Source organism: Heterocephalus glaber, unplaced genomic scaffold, assembly GCF_053883595.1.
Source record: "Heterocephalus glaber isolate CG9 unplaced genomic scaffold, H.glaber_assembly_v1.0 deba00001472, whole genome shotgun sequence".
Lineage (NCBI taxonomy): Eukaryota > Metazoa > Chordata > Mammalia > Rodentia > Bathyergidae > Heterocephalus > Heterocephalus glaber.
In genome coordinates, this window is record NW_028258315.1 from 47,905,426 (window position 1) to 47,933,176 (window position 27,751).

General features: G+C 38.3%; 1 pseudogene; it reads left to right on the forward strand.

The window, feature by feature from the left end:
• Positions 1-5,894: 5,894 nt before the first annotated feature.
• On the forward strand, positions 5,895-7,028 carry LOC101718820 (lamin-B1 pseudogene; annotated as a pseudogene).
• Positions 7,029-27,751: the final 20,723 nt, after the last annotated feature.

Genomic DNA, 27,751 nt, shown 5'->3' on the forward strand with positions numbered 1-27,751 from the left:
GTACAACAGGAGAGGCTTTTAATTAAATCGTGTCAGTTACCTTTTTCCAGTCAGCTCATAGTTTAATTCAAGCACTCTTGTTGTGAGATATGAGGTCAAGAATCCATCGGCTGGAGTGCTGGGGAATATGATCATTCTTGTCCAGCTCAGCCCCAGCCAGACTCTGTTTGGAGGCCATTCCCATTGCTTTAATTAGGGGGAAAATCTAATGCTGTAAATTCATAGCATGTCACTCTTAATTTCTGTACAATCCATCACACTCTGAGTGTGTGTATGGCAGCTCTTTTTAATAAAGGATTTTGCAGAGCACCTGCTGTGGCTAAAACACTTTATCATCTTTACTAGCTCCAGGAGTTCTAGCATTATGTCATGTTTGACTCCAAAAAATATTATTATAAGCTCTGGAATTAGAAACCCAACAATAGAACTAGCTGATTTCAATTGCCCATGAAGCTATCATATTTTGAGGAATAAAATTTGGTAAGTTTTCATTTTAATCAAAAACTATAACATGGACACGGTTGCTTGTCCAAAACGAATAATTTTCACATTTCTGGATGCTATCAGATAATGGCTCACTCATCCATGAAATAATTATAAAATAGAAATACTCTAAGAATATCAAATTGTATCCCCCACACACACATACACACACACTTTCTTTTTATGATTACTTTGTTTCATCAACTTTATGCTTAAAGGATGGAACTGGAGAGCATTCCAAAGCCAATTCTTAAAATGTCTCACACACATTAACACCTGGAAAGATCACCAGGGCTTGCTAAATCTCATCCATTGTATTTGGGTAGCTGGCTCATTGAAGAGTCCCAGGCTATTAGGATATAAAGAAGAAAATCTTTCACTCTAATAATAACCTTCAAGGAGCCTGTGTCAAACTTTCCTATTCTTTCCCAGCTGAGTAGGAGCCTTCCTTATATCTCAGCCCAATGTCATGAGTTTTAGATGTTTATTACTTATTCCAAAGATTTAGTTTGGATTTTAAGATTCAGTTCTGTTTGCTTTTAAATGTCATTGTCTGTAGCAGACATCTCTGCCCAGTATTAGCAGGCTGTAAGTGGCAGTAGCTTCTTGCCCCTCCATAATTCAACTGTATTAATCTTAGGAGTTTGACCAAAGCTTTATGTGACTCAAATGGGCATGTCAGATAACAGAGTTGGGCCAGTATAGCTCCTTTGTTAATGGCTACTACTGAGACTTAAGTCCTAGTTCATGAAGTAGTAGGGCCCGGCTGAGTTCACTTCCAGGCAAGGTCAACTTGACTCCAACTAAATTTTTCTCCTCTGAATTGCCCATTTGTTCTCTTCAGCAAAGACATGCAAGTGCCTCCCTTTTACAGTTCTGCCTGTGACACCTGCTATCAGCAAGTGTCCAAGCTCTACCCTGCTCCCCTCCTTCCTATGCTTGTTATGAATAAACACTGGATGTCCTTGGTGCCTTTTGTCTTTGCTGCCCAGAACATCTTGGATCAGCCCAAGATCCAGCTTCTACTTTCAAGTCTCTGTATCTGTCTTTTGTTCTCTCTTCCCTATCTTGTGTATATCATACTGTCTCGTAGAAGACAGAGACCCATGGCCAGGGCTCTCTGTAATGTCCTCTATAATTGTCATCTTTTTTCCCTCACATCATATGAGTGTCTAGTCCTGAATCTCACCACCATTAAAGAACACTTGGCATGTACATGAAAGCAGTAGCTATATCACTTATAAGCTTTAGAAGTAACATACCTGGGGGCTGATTCCAGACCCAGATAGAGGAAGAATGTTCTCTCCTACCACATGCCCCTAGAAAAGAGAAGCAATAACAGCTCATGCACACTTTTCCGTTAGGGCTAGGTGTGTGTTTAATTTGATTCCTGTGGAATATCCAGAACCCCAAATGGGGCTCCTCATTGATACTTTTGTTTCTTCTTCTAGGACATCAAGGCAGGACTCTTTTGGCCCCTAGAAACTAGATGTGACATGTGGCTCAATTTGGCCTATGAAACATGAGAGTACAGCAAACATGTACTAATAAAAATTTTAAAAATAAATGTAACTAGAGTGGCTTAGGAACTCGTTTTTACTTTGACTTAATTTTAATTCAAATTTCAATAACCAAAATTTGGTCAATCGCTAGTCTACTGGACAGAATAGGCTGAGAGCATCATTTGTTGCTATGGCACAAAGAGAAAACCAGGGATGCTTACATACTGGTCCCTAAAAGTTTTACTCATAAGTCATAATTGCTGTGTACTGTCATGGAGCTCAGAGTCTAAAATGACAGAATATGAAGATGATGATTAGAAATATACACACAAATCTAACTACAGATGCTTCAGAGACAAATGGTTTGTAAATCAAAGCTTATAATTTAGATTAGTAATTAGGAAAGACTTCTAGGAAAATGGGACCTGGATGATGAATATAAGTGGAGCAGAGTAGGGTGAAGAACATTTCAGATAGAAGAGCATGGATGAAGGCTCTGAACCTGGCAAGTGCTTGGTGATGACTTCTGAGGAGTGAAGAAAAGCTCTGGAGGTGTGCACAAAGGCCTAAGGAGCAGGATGTCACCTTGAACACAGAGCAAGACCATATCATCTGCAGGGCTGGAAGCTCTGCTGAAAGTTGAGAGTTAACTCTAGTCAGAGGAAAGCTATTAGAGAGTTTTGTGCAGGAGCAACATGCTTTTGTGTACAGTATTGAAAGGTTACTCTGGCTGTTGTTTGGATAATGAGTTTGGAGAGTTCCAAGAGAAAATAAATGTTGGAAAATCCCTCCTCTGGATAGGCTTCTGTATTAGTTACTCATTGCTTTATGATAATTTACCACAACTTAGTAGGTGAAAGCAGACTCACCTGTGAACTCTTCATTTCCATGAATTGGGAGTCATGGCATAACAGATTGATTCTCTGCTCAAGGCCTCACCAGGCTGCCATCCTTCTGTTGGCCAAGTTGCATTCCTCTGGACCACAGAATCCTCTTCCAAAACCATATTATTGTTGGCAGAATTCAGTTCCTTCTGACTGAGGTCTCCTTTTCCTAAATAGGTATCAGCTGGAGGTCACTCTCAGTGCCAGCAGTTCTTGCTGTGTGGCTAACCACATGGCAACTGACTTCAAGGCCAGCAGGAAATTATAGCAGAATACCTGGTCCCTTATTTAAGTGGTTTTACCTGATTGATTCAGACCCACTCCAGATAGCATTTTTTAGATTAATCTGAAGCCACCTGGATTGGGGTGTTAATTACCATCACCTTGCTATATAACCTAATCACGGGATTAAAAGGCCTTCATGGGCCAGGGATGTAGCTCAGGGGTGCAGCAGTGCCTGTCTGGCAAGCAGGAGGTCCTGAGTTTGATTCCCGGTACCAAAAAAAAAGGCCTTCACATTCATAGCCCCTGCACATTCACAGAGGGAGAAGTTATAGAAAACACATACAGCAGTGGGCAAGGGAGTTGGTGGTGTATCTTAGAATTCTGCCTATCAGGACCTTTTGGCTTTCTCAGATTGCACACAGCATTCAGCTTCCTAGACCCTCCAGCAGGAGTTATTGTCAGTATTCAGGAGATGGATAAAAAAGTAGACAGTTATTATCCCCAAGAACCACCTCACTGATGTCATAACAAGTCAGTCTATCATTTTGGACAAATTGAGTCATCTGTTCAGCTCTCAGAACCTAGGGTAGACTGCCCAGATTCATAAGACATTGGTCAGGAGGCTGGAGTGGCACAAAACAGAGCTTCCAGGCAGAGATGTGAACAGTTGTATGGACTAAGGAAACTGTGGAAACCATTAGAGAGAATTTTGCATCATAAAGAGTTCTGAATGATCAAGTCCCTTATCCATTCATAGCTTCAATTTCTTCATCTTCAAAATGGGAATTGATTTGATCATTCCCATCCATTGTTTGTGAGGAATAAATGAGATAATGTATGTCGAGCCCTTGGCACAAGGCCAGGTACACAATAAGCTTGCAATTCCCAATAGCTGCTGTCATCCTCCTAGTCTTCCTCACCAGGCACAGCCTCAGCCAGATAAACCTATGTTGCTGTAACACAGTTGAAGGCAGGCAGTTTGGGAAGCTGTCCAGATTTTGTCCCAGGAGGGGCTCCAGAGCTGAAGCAAACAAGCTCACTGGTGTGTCCCTAAGCCACTCTGGGCCATCATTTCTGGTCTGTTAAACTGAGATAACCTCCCTGCTCTGCTTCCTCTGACAGAGGAAGTTTGTGGCAGCAATTCAAGGCTCTTAGAAGATATGTACCATAGGATAATAATACAGTGATAAATACTTTGCATCCTTGTCTTATGTTTCTGTCCCAGAGCATGAAGGTATTCTTGCTCTGACTATCATGTCTTGGTAACAGAACCTTCCTGAGCAATCTATCATCCCATTACTTTATAGCTGGGATTTGATTATTTATTCATTTAGATTCTTGATACAGACTGTTTCATACCACTGAGCAGCCAGTAATCAATTAGTGCTCAATTTTCCTGTTGTCACACCTATAGTTTGGAATGGCCACAATTTCGCTGCCCTACACCTCTGAAATCTCAGGGGTGTTCTTGGAATCTTGAAGGCTTACTAGTTGCCAAATATTTTCTAATACATTGTATTCCATCAAACAGGACACATCTTAGTATGCTCTTTTATAATTGATTTGCAGAGATGCCCTCTGAACACAGATGTGACTCATTAGAACCCATGCATCAGGCTATTTTGGTGTGGGATGTGAATATTAAGTTTTCTTGGATTCATTAAATTTCAAATGTCGATATTCAAGTTTTTAGTAACATAGATATAAGTGGTAAAGAGAATATGAACGTATTTTCATACTTGCTTCAGAGTAAAGATATTAATGAAGGAAGAATTGTTTCTTGCAAATAAACTCATGGGTTGGTGTATTGTGGTTTGTAATATGAGTAAAGTTCATAGACTCAAATTGCTTGCTGAAATTGTGCAGGGAAAATAGCCCAAAAGAGCACAAAGAATAATAGTGATAGAAAAAGCTTGTTGATAAATCACACTGCTGAGAAACATTCATGTAGACCAAGGGTTGGCAAATATGGTCCAGTCTGTTGCTTGCTTTGTAAAAAAAGTTTTACTGGATTATTGTCACACTTCTTTGGTTACTTATTATCTATGCTGTTTACTCAGTACAACTGTAGAATGGAGCAGTTTGCCAGAAAGGACATAGACCACAGAGCCTAAAATAGTCATTAGTTGGCCCTTAACCCAAAAAGGATTCTGGACTTTAATATGAAACACTAAGAATTACATTTCTTTTTTAAAGGCCACTAACTACAAAATACATTCAGAATATCGCTGGGCAAATATTTGTCACAATAGAAGTAAGGTAGAAAGTACCTCAAGAGAGGACAAAGTGTCCCTCTTAATAGAGTCTCAAAATACATAAAGCACAAACTAAAAAAATTAAAGAAGTATATTATTTGACACTAATAGCTGGATACTTCACTACTTTACTGAAAATAACAGGTAGAACAACTGTACTGAGGATGAACAAGAAAATAAACTGGAACAATACTATGACATAACTTATCTAACACAACTATAAAATACTTCACCCAGCAACAGTGAATGCACCTTCTTCTCAAGTGCACATGGAACATTCTCCAGAAAAGATTATGTATTAGGCAATAAAATAAGTCTTAATAATTTTTAAAGAATTAAAATCCTGCAACTATGCTTGAAAATTGGGGGAATTCATCAACATGTAGACATTAAACAACATACTCCCAAATAACCAAGAGGTCAAAGAAGAAAATCACAATGGAAATTAGAAAAAAAATTGAGATAAATGTGAACAAAAACACAGTGTAAACTTACAGGATACAACTATTTGTAGCTGCATACCTGTGTTAAAAAGAAAGGCCTCAATGGATTCTGGGCATCAGATTGAGTATGAGTACAAGCTGGCTCAGTCCCTGCATGAGGTAAGAGAGCAGCACAATGCTCAAGTGAGGCTGTTCAGGAAGAGCTTGAGCATTCTCATTGTGCCAAGGTTGAGAATGCCAGACTGTCCTCAGAGATGAGTAATTCTACTGTCAACAGTGCCAGGGAAGAACTGATGGAAAGTCATATGAGGATTGAGAGCCTCTCATCTCAGCTTTCTAATCTACAAAAAGAGTCTAGAGCATGTTTCAAAAGGATTCACGAGTTGGAGGACTTGCTTGCTAAAGAAAGAGACAACTCTCATCACATGCTGGCTGACAGAGAGAGAGAGATGGCAGAAATAAGGAATCAGATGCAGCAACAGCTCAATGATTATGAGCAGCTTCTGGATGTGAAACTAGCCCTGGACATGGAGATCGGTACTTACAGGAAACTCCTGGAAGGTGAAGAAGAGAGTTTGAAGCTCTCTCCAAGCCCTTTTTCATGTGTGACTGTGTTCCGCGCATCCTCCAGTCACAGTGTGCTTACCATTAGGGAAAGCAGAAGAGAGTCCATGTAGAAGAATCTGAGGCAAGCAGCAGTGTTAGAATCTCACATTCTGCCTCAGCCTCTGTGAATGTGTGCATTGAAGAAATAGATGTTGATGGGAAATTTATTTGCTTGAAGAATACTTCCAAACAGGATCAGCCAATGGGAGGCTGGGAGATGATCAGAAAGCTTGGAGACACATCCGTCACTTACAAGAATACCTCCCAATACGTGCTGAAAGCAGGCCATACTGTTACAATTTGAACTGTGAATGCTGGTGTCACAGCCAGTCCTCCCACTGACCTCATCTGGAAGAATCAGAACTCTTGGGGCACTGGTGAGGATGTGAAGGTTATATTGAAAAATTCTCAGGGAGAGGAAGTTGAACAAAGTATAGTCTTTAAAACAACCATACCTGAAGAGGAAGAGGAGGAAGAACCATTCTAGTGGTTGTTGAGGAAGAACTTTTCCACCAGCAGGGAGCCCCAAGAGCATGTATACTTTTCAAGGCAGCTGTCTTCCTCAGTATAAAGAAGTATGGTAATCCTATATACAGTTCAGAGCCTTCTCAGAAGCACAGAATATTTTAATATTTCCTTTATGTGAATTTTTAAGCTGCGAATCTGATGACTTTAATTTCCTTTTTGACACTGAAAGTTTTATAAAAGAAATCATATTCATACACTTTGTTGCAAAATGTGAATTATTGGTGCTGAACTAAATGTGCTATTTGGAAAGGGTCTCTCAAATTTTTTTGGCTTTTGTTTTTTGTGTACATGTTTTCTGTTTCTTAAGTTTTTATGAGAAGGGAGGGGGAAATAAACCACTATGTGTCTGGTATAAATTGAAGATTGCTCCATCTAGATTGGCAATCTTGACTCTTCTCTGCTACATACAACGGAGCTGTGAGGGAGGAGAAAGCATTTTTTAATGTATTAAGCTTTATACTGAACTTTTTTGTAATAAGCAGTCAAGGTTATAAATTTTGTTTTATTTTTTAAATATAAAAAGAATCGAGAAATTTTGTAAAAAGGCAGTATCAACCTAATCATGTAAGCTCTCTGGATGAAGTACTCCGCAGAAATGTTCTATGGTTATTTCTCTTAGAATCTTAATTCATGAGGGAAATGGGGTTAGGCAGGGGTGGTGGGATGAGGGAAGGGTTTCTCTATTAAAATACATTAGCTGTGTTTTTTGGAGATAGTGTAACATGCTTAAATTTCTTATGTGATATTAACAAATTAAAAGTTCTTTTATTTAAAATTTAAAAAAAAGAAAGGCCTCAGATCAGGAAATCAGCCTAATACCATTGGATGGAAAAAAGAAAGATAAAATTAAACCCCCACAACACAGAAGGAAAAAAATAATTACAGCAAAATAAATGAAAGCAGAAAAACAAAAAATTAACAAAATCCAAAGATCAGTAACACTGAGAAACCTTAAGCTGGACTGACCAAGATAAATTATTAAAATAATAAAAGATTATTTACTTATTTTATTAATGAACAATTGATTTGACAAGTGTGAAAAACAGCTCAGTGGGGGGGAAGAAGGGCGTGTGTGTGTGTGTGTGTGTGTGTGTGTGTGTGTGTGTATGAGAGAGAGAGACTAGGGATTGAGCCCAGAGCCTTTTTATTGAAATACATCCCCAGGTTTGTTTGTTTTTTAACTGTACTGGGGAATGAACCCAGGGCCTTTGTTCTGAGCTATATTTCTAGCACTTTTTTATTTTTTATTTTGACAAAAGGTCTTGCTAAGTTTCTCAGGTTGGGCTCAAATTTGCAAGCCTCTTGCCCCAGCATCACAGAGTGCTGGGATTACAGGTATATGCTAACATAGCCCACTGCCTAGAAATTTTTTAATATTCTAAAAATGCACTGAATAGTATATGTTAAAATGTGAATTTTATGGTATATGAACTATATCTCAGTAGAAAGAAATGAAACAAAAAGGGAAATAGAATAGGTTGGCTTGCTATTTATTTGTCCAAGAAAAGGAGTTTTCTACAATTTGCCATCTTTTCCTTTTTCTCCTAAGTATTCTTCTTTTCATCTACCTACTAAGCAATAGGCTAAAATCCCATGAGAGAATTTCAGTGTATGGAAAATATAATATGAGGTATGATCAAAATATACAGTGAATGTGCAATTTTTTAAAAAAATGTATTACACTAAAAGACACATTGCCAGTAATCCCTCCCAAAATTCTGCCCCTTCATTCAAACACATTTATTCCACAATTCATATCATCTTCTGAAGCAGTTCTGGAAGTCATCTTATATGAATGTCTTTACAAGATGTGATCAAAAATATGGGTGCAGAGTAGAGGAGGTTTCCGGGCCAAACTACCACCACTCCCAGCACAGAGGAGGCTTCCAGGTCGACATTCCACAGCTCCCAGCCCAGAGGAGGAGGCTTCCTGGTCAACGTGCCACAGCTCCCAGTGCAGAGTAGGAGACTTCCAGGCTAACTTACCACTGCTCCCAGCACAGAGGAGGTAAGCCACACATGGGTGCCAGCAGCACCACCACCCTCACCCCATCCCAACAAAGTGAAAAGACAGGTAAACAAGCCTCTGAACCAGACTTCCAGATCACCTACAGCAACCTCAAAGGGAAAAAGATGGAACACTCTGATACTCAACCACTTGGACTCCTTGAACTAGCAGCAAAAGAGGATCTGGAAAAAATGAAATAAGAAATACTTTCTCACATACCAGCAGAGATTGTGCCCATAGTGCAAGACATGATTAATAAATCTAGAGAGGACACAGATACAAAAAATAGAGGAGCTTAGGAACATGATGGAATCCCAATATAGGAAAAAAATGGAGTCCATAAGGCAGATGCAAACAGATTTCTGGGGGATTAAAAACTCCATTGAAAGTATATGCAATAGAATGAGCCAATGTAAGGACAGAATTTCAGACATAGAAGATAAGATTGAAATTAGTGACCAGGAAAAGAAAAATTGCTTTAAAATAGTAAGAGATCATGAGAAATCAATCCAGCAGCTGCTAGACAATGCAAACAAGAATAACAAGACTTATTGGAGTCACTGAAGAAACAGGAGAGAGTGCAGATGACATAAAAAAACTTCACAGAAGTGATGGCAGAAAACTTCCCAAGCAGGGGAAAAGAACTTGACATACAGATAAGTGAGGCATATAGGACTCCAAATAGGCTTGATCAAAAAAAATCTACACATAGGCATATACTTGTTAAAATTCCAGAAACATAACAGAGGAACAAAGTTCTACAAGCAGTGAGAGAAAGGAAACAAATCACATACAAAGGAAAGCCCATCACAATCACAGCAGACTTCTCAATGCAAACCCTCAAAGCAAGGAAAGCTTCCAGTGACGTATTCCAAGCCCTAAAGGAAAACAGCCTCCAACTCAGATTGATGTATGCTGCAAAACTATCTTTTAAAATTGATGAAGAAATAAGATACTTTCATGAAAAACAGCACCTTAGGAACTTCATGAATACCAAACCAGCACTGCAAAAAATTTTAGACAAAATCCTAGGAAAAGACAAGGAGGATCACAACCCCAGGAACCCCAGAAGAATGAATCCACTAAACATGACAAGAAATTAAAAGCAAAGGTGGAGAATCTAGCAAAAAGAAAAAGTCATGACAATGATGTCAGTACATACCAGTTATAACCATCAATGTTAATGGTCTCAACTCACCAATCAAAAGAAATAGACTGGCAGAATGGGTCAAGGAGCAAGATTCAACAATATGCTGCATACAAGAAACACACTTAATTCAAAAAGAAACTCAGAGACTGAAAGTTAAAGGGTGGAAGACAATACTCCATGTGACAAGATCCCGAAAAAAAGCAGGAGTAGCTATCCTCTTTGCAGATCAAGTGGATTTCAAACAAACACTGCTTAAGAGAGACAAAGAAGGACACTACATCCTTGTAAAGGGAACAATCCAAGAGGAAGAGATGACAATCATAAATATCTATGCACCAAACACTAGTGCATCCAACAATGTAAAAAAAAATTAACAGACATGAAAACTCAAATAAGTACTAATATAATAGTAGTGGGGGACCTCAATACCCCACTGTCACAAACAGATAGAACATCTAGACAAAAAATAAGCAATGAAATACTACAACTCAATCAAGCTCTTGAACAAATGAACTTAACAGATGTTTACAGAGTCTTCCACCCCACAAAATCAGAATACACATTCTTTTCAGCTGCACATTGGTTGTTCTCCAAAATAGGCCACATACTCACGCACAGAACATGTTTAAGGAAGTGCAAAGGAATTGAAGTTATCCCCTGTATATTATCAGACCATAGTGCAATGAAATTGGTGGTCAATAGCAAAAGAAACCGTAAAAATTTCATAAACACTTGGAAATGGAAAAACACACTTCTGAATAACCAATGGGTCACAGAGGAAATTAAAGAAGAAATCAGACAGTTCCTTCAATTAAATGACAATGACAATACAACATATCAGAATCTATGGGACGCAATGAAAGCAGTCTTACAAGGGAAATTCATAGCAGTGAATACTCATATTAAGACAACAGAGCGAGCCCAATTAACTTGATGCTGAACCTCAAGCTTCTAGAAAAAGAAGAGCAGGACAAACCCAAAGCGCATACAAGGTAGGAAATTATAAAGATCAGAGCAGAAATCAATGCAATGGAGACTAATAGAACAATACAAAAAAATCAATGAACCCAAGAGTTGGTTCTTTGAAAGAATCAACAAAATTGATAAACCCTTAGCCAACCTTATCAGAAAAAGGAAAGAAAAGGCCCAAATTCATGCAATTAGGAATGAAAAGGATGAAATTGCAATGGACCCAGCAGAAATCCAGATGATCATCAATACCTACTTCAAGAACCTATACACCAATAAGATGGACAACACAGAAGAAATGGACAGATTCCTAGATACATATGAATTACCAAAGTTGAACGGAGAAGACCTAAAAATTCTAAACAACCCAATATCAATCAATGAAATTGAAAACATGATTAAAAACTTACCAACTGAGAAAAGCCTGGGTCTGGATGGCTTCATTGATGAATTCTACAAGACATTTAGAGAGGAACTGCTGCCACTACTGTTTAAACTCTTCAATGAAATCGAAAGGGAAGTAATACTCCTGAATTCATTCCTGGAAGGAAGTATCACCTTCTAACCCAAAGCAGAGAGAGACCCAACCAAAAAAGAGAACTATAGGCCAATCTCACTAATGAACATAGATGCAAAAATCCTTAATGAGATACTGGCAAATAAAATGCAGAAGATCATCAAGAAGATCATACACCCTGACCAAGTGGGATTTATCCCAGGGATGCAGGGATGGTTCAATATACGAAAATCAATCAATGGAATACACTATATCAGTAGAGCCAAGGACAAAAATCATATGATTATCTCCATAGATGCAGAAAAAGCACTTGACAAAATCTGACATGCATTTATCATAAAAACCCTAGAAAAAATTGGAATAGATGGTCTCTACCTCAATCTGATAAAAGCCATCTATGAAAACCAACAACCAACATCCTACTAAATGGTCAAAAACTGAAATCCTTTACAATAAAATCAGGAACAAGACACTATCACCACTCCTGTTTAATATAGTTTTGGAAACATTAGCCACCTCAATTAGACAAGAGAAAGAAATAAAAGGAATAAAAATAGGAAATGAAGAACTCAAATTGTCATTATTTGCAGATGACATGATACTCTACATAGAAGACCCCAAGAACTCCACCAAAAGTCTTCTAGACTTAATAACCAAATTCAGTAAAGCAGCTGGATACAAGGTCAACACATAAAAATCAATAGCTTTCCTCTACACGAACACCAGACTCACTGAGAGAGAAATAGGGCAAACAATTCCTTTCACAATAGCATCCAAAAAACTGAAATACCTAGGAATCAACCTAATGAAAGAAATCAAAGACCTCTTCTCTGAAAACTATAGCACTCTGAAAGGAGAGATTGAAGATGATATCAGAAAATGGACAGACATCCCCTGCTCCTGGGTAGGAAGAATCAACATAATGAAAATGGCCATACTTCCAAAACTGCTATATGGATTCAGTGCAATCCCAGTTGAAATTCCAGCAGCATACTTCACAGACCTTGAGAAGACAATCCAAAAATTCATTTGGAACAAGAAGAGACCCAGAATAGCAAAAGCAATTCTAGGTAACAGAGACATAGCAGGGGGTATCACAACCCCCAACTTGAAACTATACTACAACGCTACTGTGATAAAAACAGCATGGTACAGGCAAAGAAACACACCTGAGGACCAGTGGAACAGATTAGAAGATGCAGAAAGAACTCCAGACACACTCAGCCACCTCACTTTTGACAAAAGAGCCAAACACCCTCACTGGAGGAAAGATAGCCTCTTTAATAAACTTACCAAGGACTAAAACTAGATCTATATCTCTCACCATGCACTTAACTAAAATCAAAATGGATTAAAGATGTAATTTTTAAAACAGAAACACTAAACCAGCTGGTAGAGTTTAGGAAGAACTCTTGAAGACATTAGTGTAGGAAAAGATTTTGTGAACAAAACCTCAGTTGCCTGTGAACTAGCACAATCAACAAGTGGGATCTCTTCTTCCTAAAAAGCTTCTGCACAGCAAGAGCAGTGTCAAGAAACAACCCACAATGGGGGAAAAAATCTTCACCTGCTGTTCCTCAGACAAAGGCCTACTATCTCAAATCTATAAAGAACTTGAAAAAATCAGACCTCCAAAATTTGAAGACCCAATCCAAAAATGGACATCTGAAATGAACAGACATTTCTCAACAGACAAAGATGTAGAAATAGCAAATAAACATATGAAAAAATGTTCAACATCACTGGTCATTCGAGAGATGCAAATGAAAACAACGCTGAGATTCCACCTCACTCTGGAAAGAATGGCTGCTATCATGAACTCTACCAATAACAAATGCTGGCGAGGCTGTGGGGAAAGAGGAATGCTGCTCCACTACTAGTGGGAGTGTAGACTTGTGCAAGCACTGTGGAAATCAGTATGGAGATACCTCAAAGAACTAGGACTGGAAGTCCTATTTGACCTATCTATTCCCCTGCTAGATATCTTCCCCAAAGAATTAAAAGAATCATACCACAGTGATATATGTGCACCCATGTTCATAGCAGCGCAGTTTGTAATAGTTAAAACTTGGGAACACCCCAAATGCCCATCAACTGGAGACTGGATAAAGATAATGTGGTTTTTTAATAAAATGGAGTACTACTCAGACATAAAAAATGAGAAATTAGAGACTTTTTAGCTAAATGGCTGCACATTGAGGTGATACTCTTAAGTGAAATAAATAGGACACACATGTGTAAATACCAAATACTTTCTCTAGTGTGAGAAACTGAAAGTGTAAATAAGGACTAAATGGTATAATAGATAATATGAAATAGGAAGAGGCAAAGGGGAAGGGGAATTTGGAGGGTTAGGGGAAAGGAAAGAAGGAAATGAAATTAATATGAGAAAATGAAAAAATGGAAACAAAGTCTTTGTAAATAGGAAGGGATGGAGGGGTTGAAAGGAGGCCAGGGGTAGGGGGAAAAAATAAGAATCAAGAGAGTTTATGTAAAGGTGCAAATTTCCAATGTTGAATGTCATATTGTATAACTAAAGTGTACCAATAAAATAAAATTAAAAAGAAGAAAACATATGGTGCACAGTGCTGCCCATTGCCATCCAACAGAAAGGCAGGCTCATAAAAACATTATGGTTTATCTTCATCTACCTAATTATCTTGATCTGGCACCATGAGACTCTGGCTCTTCCCCAAGGTCAAAGTGACCATGAAACGTAAAGATTTTGAATTGATTCATAGCATCCAGGCAGCCACAGTAGCACAACTAAAGACACTCATAAAAGGCAACTTCCAGAACTGCTTCAGAAAATGGCAAGAAGGATGAGATAAGTGTGTTTCAAGCAAGGGAGAGTATTTTGAAAGGGATTAATGGCAATGTGTATTTTACTGTAATATTTACTGTAATATTCAACAGTCATTGTAGTTTTGATGACACCTCTTACATGTATTTTTCCTTGTTTCTCCCAAGAGGTACAAGTAACTCTGGACAAATATAAGAAAAATCTAATAGACAAGCGGCAGCCAGGTGGGCTAGGGAGCGCAGGCTGCAGGAAAAAAAATATGATAATAAATTCTGTTGGTTGTTCTTTCTGTCACATATGTCTCAAAGCAATGGAGAATCCAGAAGCCTAAAACCACTAATGGGCATAGACAGGCCAATTTTCTGGTCCATGCTTAACATTTAAACAACTCTAAACAACCCTGAACAATCTCTAAACAATCTCTCCTAAAAAACAGAAGAGATGAAGTCATTTCTCAATTCATTTTATATAGATCGTATTATTCCACTACCAAACCTGATGAAGATAATACCAAAAAATAAACTATTAAATAGTATTCTTCATGAATATACACATAAAAATACTTAACAAAATATGTATAAATACAATTCGGTAATACATAGAACCGTACAACATGACCCAAGTCAGCTTTATCCTAATGATGCTAAATTTAGATATTCAAATATAAATATGATTCATCCTATTAGCAAATTAAAGAAGAAATAGAAGAAGTTCAGATCAACCATAGCAGAAAAAATGTGTGATAGTATTCAACTCCTATTCATGACAAAATGTCTCAGAGGAATAGAAATGGAGGGGGATTTCCTCAGCATGCTGAAGAGCACCAACCAAAAACCTACAGCTGACATTCTTACTGCTGAAAAGTCCTTTCCCCTAAGAACAAGGCAAAAACAATTGCTGTCACCACTTTTATTCAACATGGTAAGTTTGAACCAGAACAACAACAAAAAAGAGAAGTCACATATATCAGAAAGGAAGAAATAAGACCCCATTTTTGCAGATGGCATGATGTTTTATGTAGAAAATTTCAAGGAATCTACAAAGAAAAGCCAACCAAAAAAACCTCCTAAAATTTAAATTGAGTTCAGTAAGGTCTCAGGATATAAAATTAACATATAAGAATCCATTACATTTTTTATGGAAAGAACATAGGGAAATCAAATTAATACCACTTAGAATCCCCTCCATAACATGATGCACTGGGGTATAAATCTATCCAAACCTCTGTAAGACTCATATGCTAGCTGCTTAAAATTATATAGCACTGATGAGATCGAAGAAGATCTAAATAAATGAAGACCCAGGCGTGTGACACAGGTCATCATCCCAGCACTCGGGGAAGCTGAGGCAAGAGGGTCATATGTTTGGGCCCAGCCTGGGCAACTCAGCGACTTAGTGAGATCCCATATCAAAACAAGGATATAGTTCAACCACGAAGGCCCTGTGTTCAACCTCCAATACTAAAAATATAAAATAAAATAAATGAAAAGATATTCCATGTTCACGGATGGAAATTCTTGATTAATAAATATTTTTTCTAAAATTAATGTATAGGTCTAACATAATTTCAGTGAAATTCCTAGCAGTATGTTATAAATGTAAGCAAGACTACTCTAAAATTCACTTGGAAAGGAAAACAAAACTAGAATAACTAAAAATAATTCTAAAAAATAAGAATAAAATGGTAAAAATGACTTGGCCTATCAATTTCAAGATTTATTATATAACAATCATGACTGCATGTTTAATAGAGCAACACACACAGAGATAAATGGAACAGACTAGAGAACAGAGAAATAGCCTCATACAGGTCTGGGAAACTTTGTTTTTTGGTACCAGGGATCGAACTCGGGACCTTGTGCTTGCAAGGCAGGTGGCAGAACCACTGAACTAAATCCTCAGCCTGGAAAACATTTTTTTGACAATGGTACAAAAGCAATTTGGTGGTAGTCTTTTGAATAGGGGCTATTGGAGAAATTGGACATCCACAGGCCAAAAAAAGAACCTTGACTTAAACTTTATATATCAATAAAAAATAAATTTAAATGTAAAATGTACAGAAGATAGAGAAGAAAATCTTAGGGGCCTAAAGCTTGATGAAGAGATACAAGACGTGACACAAAAAGGATCAACTATCAAAAAAGAGGAGGAAGAAAAATAATTCAGGCCTCATCACAAGTTAAAACTTTTGCATGGGAAAAGATCCAACTTAAAAAAAAAAAAGATAAAGTATAGTCTGGGACAAAAACTTTACAACCACATATCTGACAACAGACTCATGGATGGGATATTTAAAGAACTTTTAGATGTAGTGGTCCACACCTGTAATCCCACGGCTCTGGTAAGGCAAGGCAGGAGGATCTCAAGTTCAAACCCAGCCTGATGACTTAATGACTTAGTGACTTAGAAAAACCTTGTCTAAGAATAAAAAAGGCTGGGGGTGGAGCTCAGTGTAAAGGCCATAGGTTCAGTCCCCAGTACTGAAAAGAAAAAAAAGAAAGAAGAAGAACTCTCAAAACTCAACCTTTAAAAATGACACCAACTGATAAAGTGTTAATGAGGTGGTGGAGAAACTCGATCACAAATGCATTGCTAGTGCCGTGTAAAATGGAATACCCACTATGGAAAAAAATTTCAGCCATTTCTTTAAAAAACAAACTGAAAAAGTACTTAGATCTTTATCATATAGCACAGCTATTTCACTCCAGAGCATTTGTCCTATAAAAATGAAAGCTATGCTTGCACAAAAACTTGTACACAATTGTTTACAACATCTTTATATGTAATGACTAAAAACTGGAACCAAATTGCACTTCAGTGAGTACTAACCAAACTGCAGCCCATCCATACAATTGAATATTACTTGACAATAAAAAAGGGGGAACTATTGACAGATGCAAGTCGGATGACTCTCAAGGGCAGTATGCCAAATTCTTAGGGAAACAAAAAATAGAATAATGTTTGTTAAAGGCTAGCAAGGAGGGTTAGGAATGGCAGTGTGACACTTAACAGGGTGACTTGACAGAGATCTGTGTGAGGAAGGGACCATCCATATCTAAAACTACTCACATACATTATACCAAAGTCTGATGGCCGGATTTGAGACTGTGCTACATTTATCCAAGATGTAACCAGTGGGTCATCTAGGTAGAAGGTACAAGGGATTCATCTCTGTACTCTCTTTGCAACTCTCTGTGTTTCAAATTAAAAGTTAAAAAGAAGGCCAGGGATGTAGCTCAGTGGCACTGCGCCTGCCTGGCAAACGTAAGGTCCTGAGTTCAATCCCCCGTACCGAAAGAAAAGAAAAAAAATGTTAAAAGAAATCCAAGTGAAAACCATTTATTCTGGCAGGGAAAGATTTTAAACATACCAAACATGCCATTTTATTAAGAACTCTATTATTTAAAAGTCAAGTTTTCTGAGAATGATTTTTCTACCCTTCAAAAGGCCTAAGATTCTTGCGGATGAATTAAGGATACAGGTCCTTCGATGTCTTGTGGCTGTCTGGGCAACTATATTTCATATTTCAGATATAATTGGAGGATGAACACTGTGGGAAAATTGAAATCGACAGGTTAGAGTATCTTAACCTCCCTTTAGATGGCACACAGAAGTATTCTGAAGGCTTGTTCCTGTTGAATACATCTGATTTGTAAAGCTATCTCCAGCAATTGATCTGTACCAAATCACAGCTATGTGTAAGATCAGAAGAAAACAAAAGTAAAGAACAAGGGAAACTTTTTGTTTCCTGACCCTATTTTTAAACTGTGAACCAAAGAACCGATACTGCTTTTACATGTTTGTTGAAAGAATAAAACAGGCCTCAAAACCTGCATATGATCAAATGCCTAATTATATCATTAGGCACTTGGACCAACAAAGGATTTCCTTTGATTCTGTAAATCAACAGCCACTACAGTCCCCCCATAGGGATGCCATAAATCAGAGCTTGGTTTTATAGTTTGTCATATATATATATTATCATCATTATTATTATGACTATTATTCCAAACACAGTCATTAAAACTGACTTGAATACTGCTCATGATAACACAATACAGACTGTCTTGCTCACATGGAGAACTTTTCAGTTAGAAACTTAAAATACAAGGAATTGTCCTTTGATGGAGAAAGATTGTGAAAGAATGTGGAATGAAGATATTTATGTAAAAATACATATGGCTTCAAGTCTCCTTTGGAGATCAGATGGAAGATAGGCCTTTTTTCCCCCTCTTAGGTCTTGATTTTGTCATTGCTTCCCTGGACCACTGCATGGAGTGATGCCCCAGTTATAAGGGATACCTTTCTCTAACTCTTTCTCTAAATTTGGATCAGCCAAGGAAATCTTGTGCTTGGCAGTCAGATCAGAAAACAGTTGTTCTCCACTTGCATAGCTGCAAAACCACCATGAAAAACAACCTTCTCTGATCTGCCACATCCTCTTGGCTCCTATTTTCAGCTGAAACAGCATCTTGGCAATTGGGAGGTGGTTCTGTTAAACTTAAAGGCACATTCTTCTTCATTTTAACAGTCATGTATTATTGCAAAAATCAATTAGCATCTTATCAAATTTCTAGTTAAGTATTTCTCATTTAAATCTATTTACTTTCTAAGAACTCATATTCCCAGTTCTGGACAGTTTTATGTAATTATAAATTTTATTACAACATTAGACTCTATATTTCCTTTCAATTTCCACTGTCATCACCCCAGTGAGGCTTTTATTTATCCCTGGAATTTGTTTGAGAATGGCTTGTGGACCCTGACATTACTGTTTACCAACATTTACTGCCAAGCTGCAAATCTCTGAGAGTAAGAAGGTGAGAACAGGACAAGAGGGAGGAATCCCAGATATGGCACTATCTGTGAGTCTTCAGGATGGCTTTTCAGTTTTTGGAAGATACTAGCAGAATGTTCTGTTGTGCCTTGCAGGTAGTGAGTATCCAGTCGAGACCAGTTCCCTTCTCTAGTGATTTCTGCACAGTACAGGCAAAAATGGTCTCAGCCTTACATCAAAATCTGCAGTATGTGAAGTCAGAGAAAAAGGTAACTGATGGATTCTGATGCTACACAAATCTCTTTCCAAACATTCTGATACTTGAAATTTCTGGGTTGGCAAGACTTGCTGAAATGACAGCCATAGAAAGTTTGTGGAATCAAACCATAGGTCATTCCTAGCTCTCTGGATTGTTTTCCCTGCTCTACCATCCCTCAAGCAGAAAAACCAGATAAAAGCTAAAGAGGCATCCAAAGAGAGACCAGTGGGAGACTAAACACACTGGTGAGTCTATCTCAGAGAGTGAAGTCCAATCTGTCTTATTTGTTCCAGAAGTTTTGTAATTCATGAAGGTGCTTGAGTGACAATGTAAAGAGATCAGTGCCACTGAAAGAGGAATGGATTCCCCCACATTTCCTGGGAAAAGGGGCATATCACACCTCTCTGGGTGAGGGGAGCATCAAGTGTCTGTCAGGAGGCAGAAGCAGCAGTGAGAAAAAAACTGGCCAGATTTTTCCTGAGGTGGGGCAGGGTAAAATGCTTAGAATTGGCCAGTTTGAAAAATAAGGGGACTCATGGAGAAGATACATGCTATGTAAGCTTTGTTCAGGCATGAGGTACAGTGCTGTTGGCCATGCTTTCAATGTTAATGAATCAAGAATAATGTATTAAATAAGGTGCCTTCAAACAGAAACACAGAAAAAATAAGGCTATCTTCTTAGTGGGTGATGAAAATGTTGTAACTAAAGGCTAACACAAACCTAGCCCTGCATTCCCTGTAGGAGCCTTGATTCAGGATTCATTTAATTCAGTATGTGTAGCAATATTATAGAACATCACCACCATGAATAATAAGAATCAATTACATGATTCTAATGAGGATGCAGAGTAACTGGATCTCCTGCACATAGCAAGCAAGAATGCGGAATGGTATAGCAACTCTGGAAAAGTTTGGTAACTTTTCTTGTAAGTATACAATTCTTATCCAACTCAAGAATTACACTCCTGAGTTTTTATACCACAGAAACAAAAACTTATAGTCACATATGCACTCTTGAAATGGTAGGTTTATGTCTTGCTAAATTTGGGAATGATCAGTCATCTTTTTCAAATCTTTGTTCAGCTCTGTATTTTATTCCTTCTCCTAATGGGACTCAAAATCATGAATATTAGATGTGTTGTTATTGTCTCACAAGTCCCTGAGGCTCAGGTGATTTTATTTCAATCTATTGTCTCTCAGTTGTTCAAGCTGGATGATTTCTATTGGTCAAATTCACCGATTCTTTCCAATTTCCTTTCACTTTTGATATTAAACCCATCCAATGAGGGTTTGCTTTGTTTTGTCTGTATTTTTTTCTTTTCTTTTTTGTGGTACTGGGGATAAAATCCAGGGCCTTTGGCCTAAACTACACCCCTACCCCTTTTTCATTTTGATAGAAGATATCCCTACATCATTAAGGTATCAGGCTGGACTCAAACTTGCAATCCTCCTGCCTCAGCCTCCCAGAGTACTGAGATTATAGGTGTGTGCTACCACACCTGGCAGTTTTAGTTTTCGTAAAAATTATATATATTTTTTTTAGTTCTAAAATTTCAGTTTTTTACATCTATTTTATTGCTGAAGTGGTCTACTTTTCATTGCAACAGTGTTTATATTGCTTATTGGAGTACTTTTATGATGGCAACTTTAAAATCTATCCAAAAATTCTAACATCAGTGTCATCTCCGTTCTGGCAGCTGTCAGTCTCTTTCTCATTTACATTGGGATTGTCCTGTCTCTTGATAAATGAGTATGTCTCAACTGTATGCTGGACATTTTGAACATGATGTTATCTGACTGATTTTTTTGTAAATCTTCTCTTTTGGCAGCTAGTAAGCCTAAGTCCAGAATACATGTCCCGCTTACTCTCGTGGGTCCTGTTTCAAAAGTCAGTGTAGTTTACAGATGCTCAGCATCTGTTCTCTTCATCTCCACGTGTGTGTCATACAGAGGACAGGAGCTCATTCCAGTCTCCTCAGTGGGGACTGGGTGGGGCACCCCTCATCACTGCAGGGTGAACATACAGCAAACGAGGGGAGGGGTCCCAGTTCTGCCCACCGGCTCCCTACAGCATAGATGTCCCCTTGGGATGGTGGTCACAGGAGGGCAGGAGTCAGTCTGCCCACAGAGGAGGGGCTCATCTCCTGGAGCAAGTTGGAGTTCATCACAGGCCCAGCAGGGGAGGGCACGGGGGATGGAAGAAAGGGTTCTATCCAGTCTCTGCTGCGGCAGCATCCCCTGGAGAGGAGAGGTGCAGATTTTTTTCATGGTGTTCACTTCAAAAACAGGCAGATACTCACTGTTGAGTTGCATAGTACTTTCCCTAGTTCTTTGGGTAAGAGAAAACTATTTTTCTTCATGTTATTTTTGTCTGTACCTGTGTGTGTGTGTGTGTGTGTGTGTGTGTGTGTGTGTGTGTGCTGTACTAGTAGTTGAACCCAAGGCTTTCACACTGAGGTATATCCCCAGCCTTTTAAAATTTTTTTTCTTGAGAATAAATAAGTTGCCCAGGCTGGTCTTGAACTTGCAATCCTCCGCAAGAGTCACAGGTGTACACTACCACACAAGGCTATCTTCATCCTTTGACGTTGCTCAATTGTGGGTTTCTCTAGCTCCCAAACTAAGAAATATAAAAAACAAAACAAAACAAAACAAAGCTCAGGTCCTCAATTCCAGCTTATTCCTTGAGCCCCATGGTAACTACCCAGTCTGCCTTTCCTCTGCCTTACAGAGTCAACTGCCTGGTAACTTAGGCAATTTGTCAATACATTTTTTTAATTGTGATAAGCAAAAGGAGTAAAAGTGATAAAATTCACCCAGAACTGGAAGTATACAATCAATCCCCTTTTGATGTTATTTGAGATTTCTGAATTTTTGATCTTATGAAAAATTCTGTGGTTTATATCCATGTTTATGCCACTGGCTTCTTAATTCCTTAAAATAAAGTCCTATAAGTAGAAATCTTGAGTTAAGAGGGAGGTACATATTAAGATTCTCAATATACAGTGATACTGTAAACACTGCATCCTACCATTCTTGTTCAGTATTTTTCTTTTTCAATACTGGCTTGATAAAATGCTGTCCAATCTCAACTTATCAAAAAGTGTAAACCTTCTTGTGTGAATTATAAATGCCTTTTGTCCACTTTTCTACTTGGTCCTAGTCTTTCAAAAGTTTTGAATATGTGGATATTAATATTTTCACTGCCATATAGGCTAAAAATACTATTCTCAGCTTGATCTTTCATTGGTTCTAATGGTTTTGTTATTTACAAGATGGTTTTTATGTAGTCAAATTATCAGTTGTTAAATATTTTCCTACTGGGCAGATCTGCCTTCCACACTGTACTTTGAGACTGAACAGTCTCCTCCCTACACTGATGTCTTTTGGACTTGATGTATCAAGAGGGAAAAGAAAAACATAGCTCTTTTTAAGCCACAGAAAGATGAATGGAGTAATAAATGGGGAAGGTATTCCAGATTAGTTTTTTGTCTAATCAGGAGTGAAGTAAGAGCCTTCCAAAAGCGCACAAAAATCCCTGTCTTCTTCACTTTCTCTGACCTCGACCCAAATGCCTCCATCACCAAATCAGAGCCATGTGCCCTGACTTTCCACAGGAAAAGTCTTGGTCGCTTGGGAATATCCAACACAGCATGATTTAAAGATCTCTTTCCTGATTCCACTTCTCATCTGTGCTCTTTCTTGTAGTGAATCAGGCAAGACAGTGATTGAAATCACATACAGCAGCATCAAATATCAATTTTTCTGACTTTGACAGCTTCAAGAGTTGTCACTAACTTTTTTATGAAGCTGAGACTTGGTAGTTTTACTCTAGTTGCTTTACTGTGGCATGCAGAATCAGTTTCCATCCTGTGTGAAATATATGGCAATCATGAATATTTAAATATTCCAATGTATTGTCCTGGTTCCAATTTTAACCCTGTGTCCCTCCTGAGCTGACCACTCTATTGGTTTGTGCAAGGGGAAAAGAATGGATTATTTATGTTTTCTTTTAGACGTTGCTGTGTTAAAATATCAGAGGCATGGTTGTATTTTCTATGTCTGTGAATAGTCTATAAAACATTGCAGCTTATACTACATATATATAACAAAGCAGTGATGAACATAAAGTTCAAAACAGGAAAGTTCAGAGACCAAAACTGACCTACTGAGAGCCAGATTTCAGGGTTGGAAATAGAGGACCAAAGTTCATTTGGTTGCTTCCATTTCTTGATCGGTAATTACAGATATTCAATTAATAATTCAATGTCCTGAACTATTTTGATAACTCCTCATTAAGAGAATCAAAGCTGATAATTAAAAGATGGGTCAGAGACCTTATCTGCAGAGATTAAAGGCCCAAATGAACAAGATAAAAGATACCTCGTTTTACATTCTTAGCATGTAAGTGGGCCATGAATATTGATGATGCCAAATAGAGAAAGGAGGAACCAAAGGAAGAGCTTGCAGAATCCTGCTTTGTTCGAGGCCCAAAATCAATACTGCCAGGACTGCAAAACAAGCTTCACTAACTGTTCATTAATTATTTACAGGGCTCTTTTGTTCAAAGTTTCTGTTTACAAGATTACTTGGTAACTTGAAATGATTGTTTCCTTTCACATGACTGTTGGACACCCTTGAGGTTTTCACTAGACGAACTTAAAAGAACCCTGTCTCTGTGAGCTTGGAACCTCCTGTTTTGAGTTTCAGGTTCCAATTAGAGTAACTTGTATACCATGACTTTCTTTCCAGGGTGCTCTGATTCCCAGCAGAATCCCAAGCCAAGGCATTTGTCTGCACGAAGAAAGCCACAAGGATCTTCAGCATTATACGCAACTGACAGCCAAGGGCAAGCAATAGTAGTGTCCCTTGAGTTGTAAATTTATCTTTCTTTTACTTTCTCAAAGCATGAACTTACTTAGAAGGAGAGAACATCCTGTAAGTTCTACTCTTTATTTGTCCCCAGTTTTTTGTGAGCTGTATCCATTTAGACCTTACTCCTCGGTGTTTTTTTTATTTTGTTTTTGAAGTACTGGGTATTAAACCCTTTTACTTTGAGACAGGGTCTCATATCACTAGCTGGGTTTAAACTTGCAGTCTTCTTGACTCAGTCTCCCAGAGTGCTGGAATTACAGGCATGCACCACCACACCTGGCTAAGCCTCAGTTTTGAAGAAGGACTGTCTACTTCCTCTTTTGTAGGAAGTGATTACTTTATTCATAAAAGGTACATAAAATTATTAAGAGTATGTTCTTTGTTGACTACCATGGTATGATTTTTATGACACAAAGATTCCTATGAGGTGGCTTTGGTTTGAATATGTTTGTCCTGTTCAAAATTCAGATTGAAATTTGATTATGTGTTGGAAGGTAGGGCCTTCAAGAAGTGATCAGGTTGTTAAGAGACTTATGGCTTTCTCATTCTAGTTCTCACTCTAGCAGGACTGAATTAGCAAGGTATCCCTACTGTAATGTCTCTGTCACATGCACCTGCTTGCTCTGTCACTTTCTGCCATGTCACCTGTCATGTTGCCCTTGCAAAACACTATGTCTTTGGACTTGGCAGCCCCTGCAACCATGAGCCACAATAAGATTTCTACCTGATTTCAAGTGTTTTAGCAACAGAAGTTGGACTAAGACAGAGTTGTATATATCTTTATCTTCATTTTACAGGTAAAGAAACTGCAATTTGTATAATGTTTTGGGAAGAAGTAGCAGAGCCAGAATTCAAAGTCAAGTTTGTTTGCCTCCAGAGATTGAACTCTTTGTGACTATCTTCAAGTGTTCTAATGAACTCAATTTGAATGATACATAAATGAATGATAGGGGTGGGTTCAAATAAATATTTACAAAGTAGACAACCTGGATTTGACCTATGAGCCACAGCTGGACAATCACTAAAATACAGACATCCTGGGGCTTCTAGGTCACTGTCCATCCCGCCATGCCTGGCCCAGAGGTAGGGGCTACTGAGCCACCATCCCACTGCTCCTGGCCCAGAGAAAGAGGCTTCCCATCCACCATCCATCCCGCCACTGCCAGCCCAGAGGTAGGGGCTTCTGGAGCACCATTCATCCTGCCATTCCCGACCCAGAGGGAGGGGCTTCTGAGCCACTGTCCCACCTTTCCCAGCTCAGAGGAGGTGAGCCGCCAAGGCACCAACAGCACCCACCCCCGCCTTGGGTCAAAATGAGAAGACATGTAAATAAGTCTCAAAACCAGACTTCCAGATCACCTACAGCAACCCCAAAGGGAAATGAGATGGAACACTCTGATACTCAACCACCTGGACCCACTGAACTGGCAACAAGAGGGGATCTGGAAAAAATGAAATCAGAAATAATTTCTCAGATAACAGGAGAAATTGTGCCCCTAGTGCAAGACATGATTAATAAATCTAGAGAGGAGCTGAGGAACATGATGGAATCCCAACATAGGAAACAAACGGAATCCATAAAACAGATGCAAAGGGATTTCCAGGAGATGAAAAACTCCATTGAAAGTCTACACAACAGAATGAGGCAGTGTGAGGACAGAATTTCAGATATAGAAGACAAGATTGCAATTAGTGACCAGGAAAAGAAAAATTGCTTCAAAATTGTAAGGGACCATGAGAAATCAATCCAGCAACTGCTAGACGATGCAAAGAAGAATAACAAAAGACTGATTGGAGTCAAACAAGAAATAGGAGAGAGTGCAGATGACATAAAAAAAACTCTTCACAGAAGTAATGGCAGAAAACTTCCCAAGTAGGGGAAAAGAACCTGACATACAGATAAGTGAGGCATAGAGGACTCCAAATAGCTTGATCAAAAAAAATCTACACATAGGCATATAATTGTTAAGATTCCAAAAACTCAACAGAAGAACAAAGTTCTACAAGCAGTTACAGAAAAGAAACAAATCACATACAAAGGAAAGCCCATCAGGATCACAACAGACTTCTCAACACAAACCATCAAGGCAAGAAGAGCTTGTAATGACATATTCCAAGCCCTAAAAGAAAACAGCCTCCAACCCAGATTCATCCACCCTGCAAAACTATCTTTCAAAATTAATGAAGAAATAAGATAGTTTTATGACAGAGAGCACCTTCGAACTGCATGAATACTAAACCAGCACTACTAAAAATTTTAGACAATATCCTAGGAACAGACAATGAGATTCACAACCCCAGGAAGCAAAGCAGAATGAACCCATCTGGTGCAACAAGAAATTAAATGTAAAAGGTGAGAATCCAGCAAAAAGAAAAAGTCACGACAATTATATGTCAATTCGTTTCAGTTATAACCATCAATGTTCATAGTCTCAATTCAACAATCAAAAGAAACAGACTGGCAGAATGGGTCAAGAAGCAAAATCCAACAATATGCTGCATACAAGAAACGCACTTAATTCAAAAGGAAACTCACAGACTGAAAGTTAAAGGGTGGAAAACAATACTCCATGTGACGGGAACTTGAAAAAAAGCAGGAGTAGCTATCCTCTTTGCAGATCAAGTAGATTTCAAACCAACACTGATTAAAAGAGACAAAGAAGGACACTACATCCTTGTAAAGGGAACAATCCAAGAGGAAGAGATGGTAATCATAAATACCTATGAACCAAACACTAGTGCACCCAACTATAAAAAACAAATACTAATGGATATGAAAAGTCATATATGCACTAATACAATTGTAGTGGGGGACCTCAATACCCCACTGTCACAAATAGATAGATCAACTAGACAAAAAATAAGTAATGAAACACTAGAACTCAATGGAACTTTTGAACGAATGGACTTAACAGATGTTTACAGAGTCTTCCACCCCACAAAATCAGAATACACATTCTTCTCAGCTGCACATGGGTCATTCTCGAAAATAGACCACATACTCACACATGGAACATTTTTAAGTAAGTGAAAAGAAATTAAAGTTAGCCCCTGTATGTTATCAGACCATAGTGCAATGAAATTGGAGATCCATAACAAAAGAAACCAGAAAAATTTCATAAACACTTGGAAATGGAACAACACACTTCTGAATAACCAATGGGTCACAGAGGAAATTAAAGAAGAAGGCAGACAGTTCCTTCAACTAAATGACAATGACAATACAACATATCAGGATCTATGGGACACAGTGAAAGCAGTCTTATGAGGGAAATTCATAGCAGTGAATATGCATATTAGGAAAACAGAATGAGCCCAATTAAACAACCTGATGCTGAACCTCAAGCTTCTAGAAACAGAAGAGCAGGACAAACCCAAAGCTCATACAAGGGAAGAAATCATAAAGATCAGAGCAGAAATCAATGCAATGGAGATTAAGAGAACCATACAAAAAAATCAATGAAGCC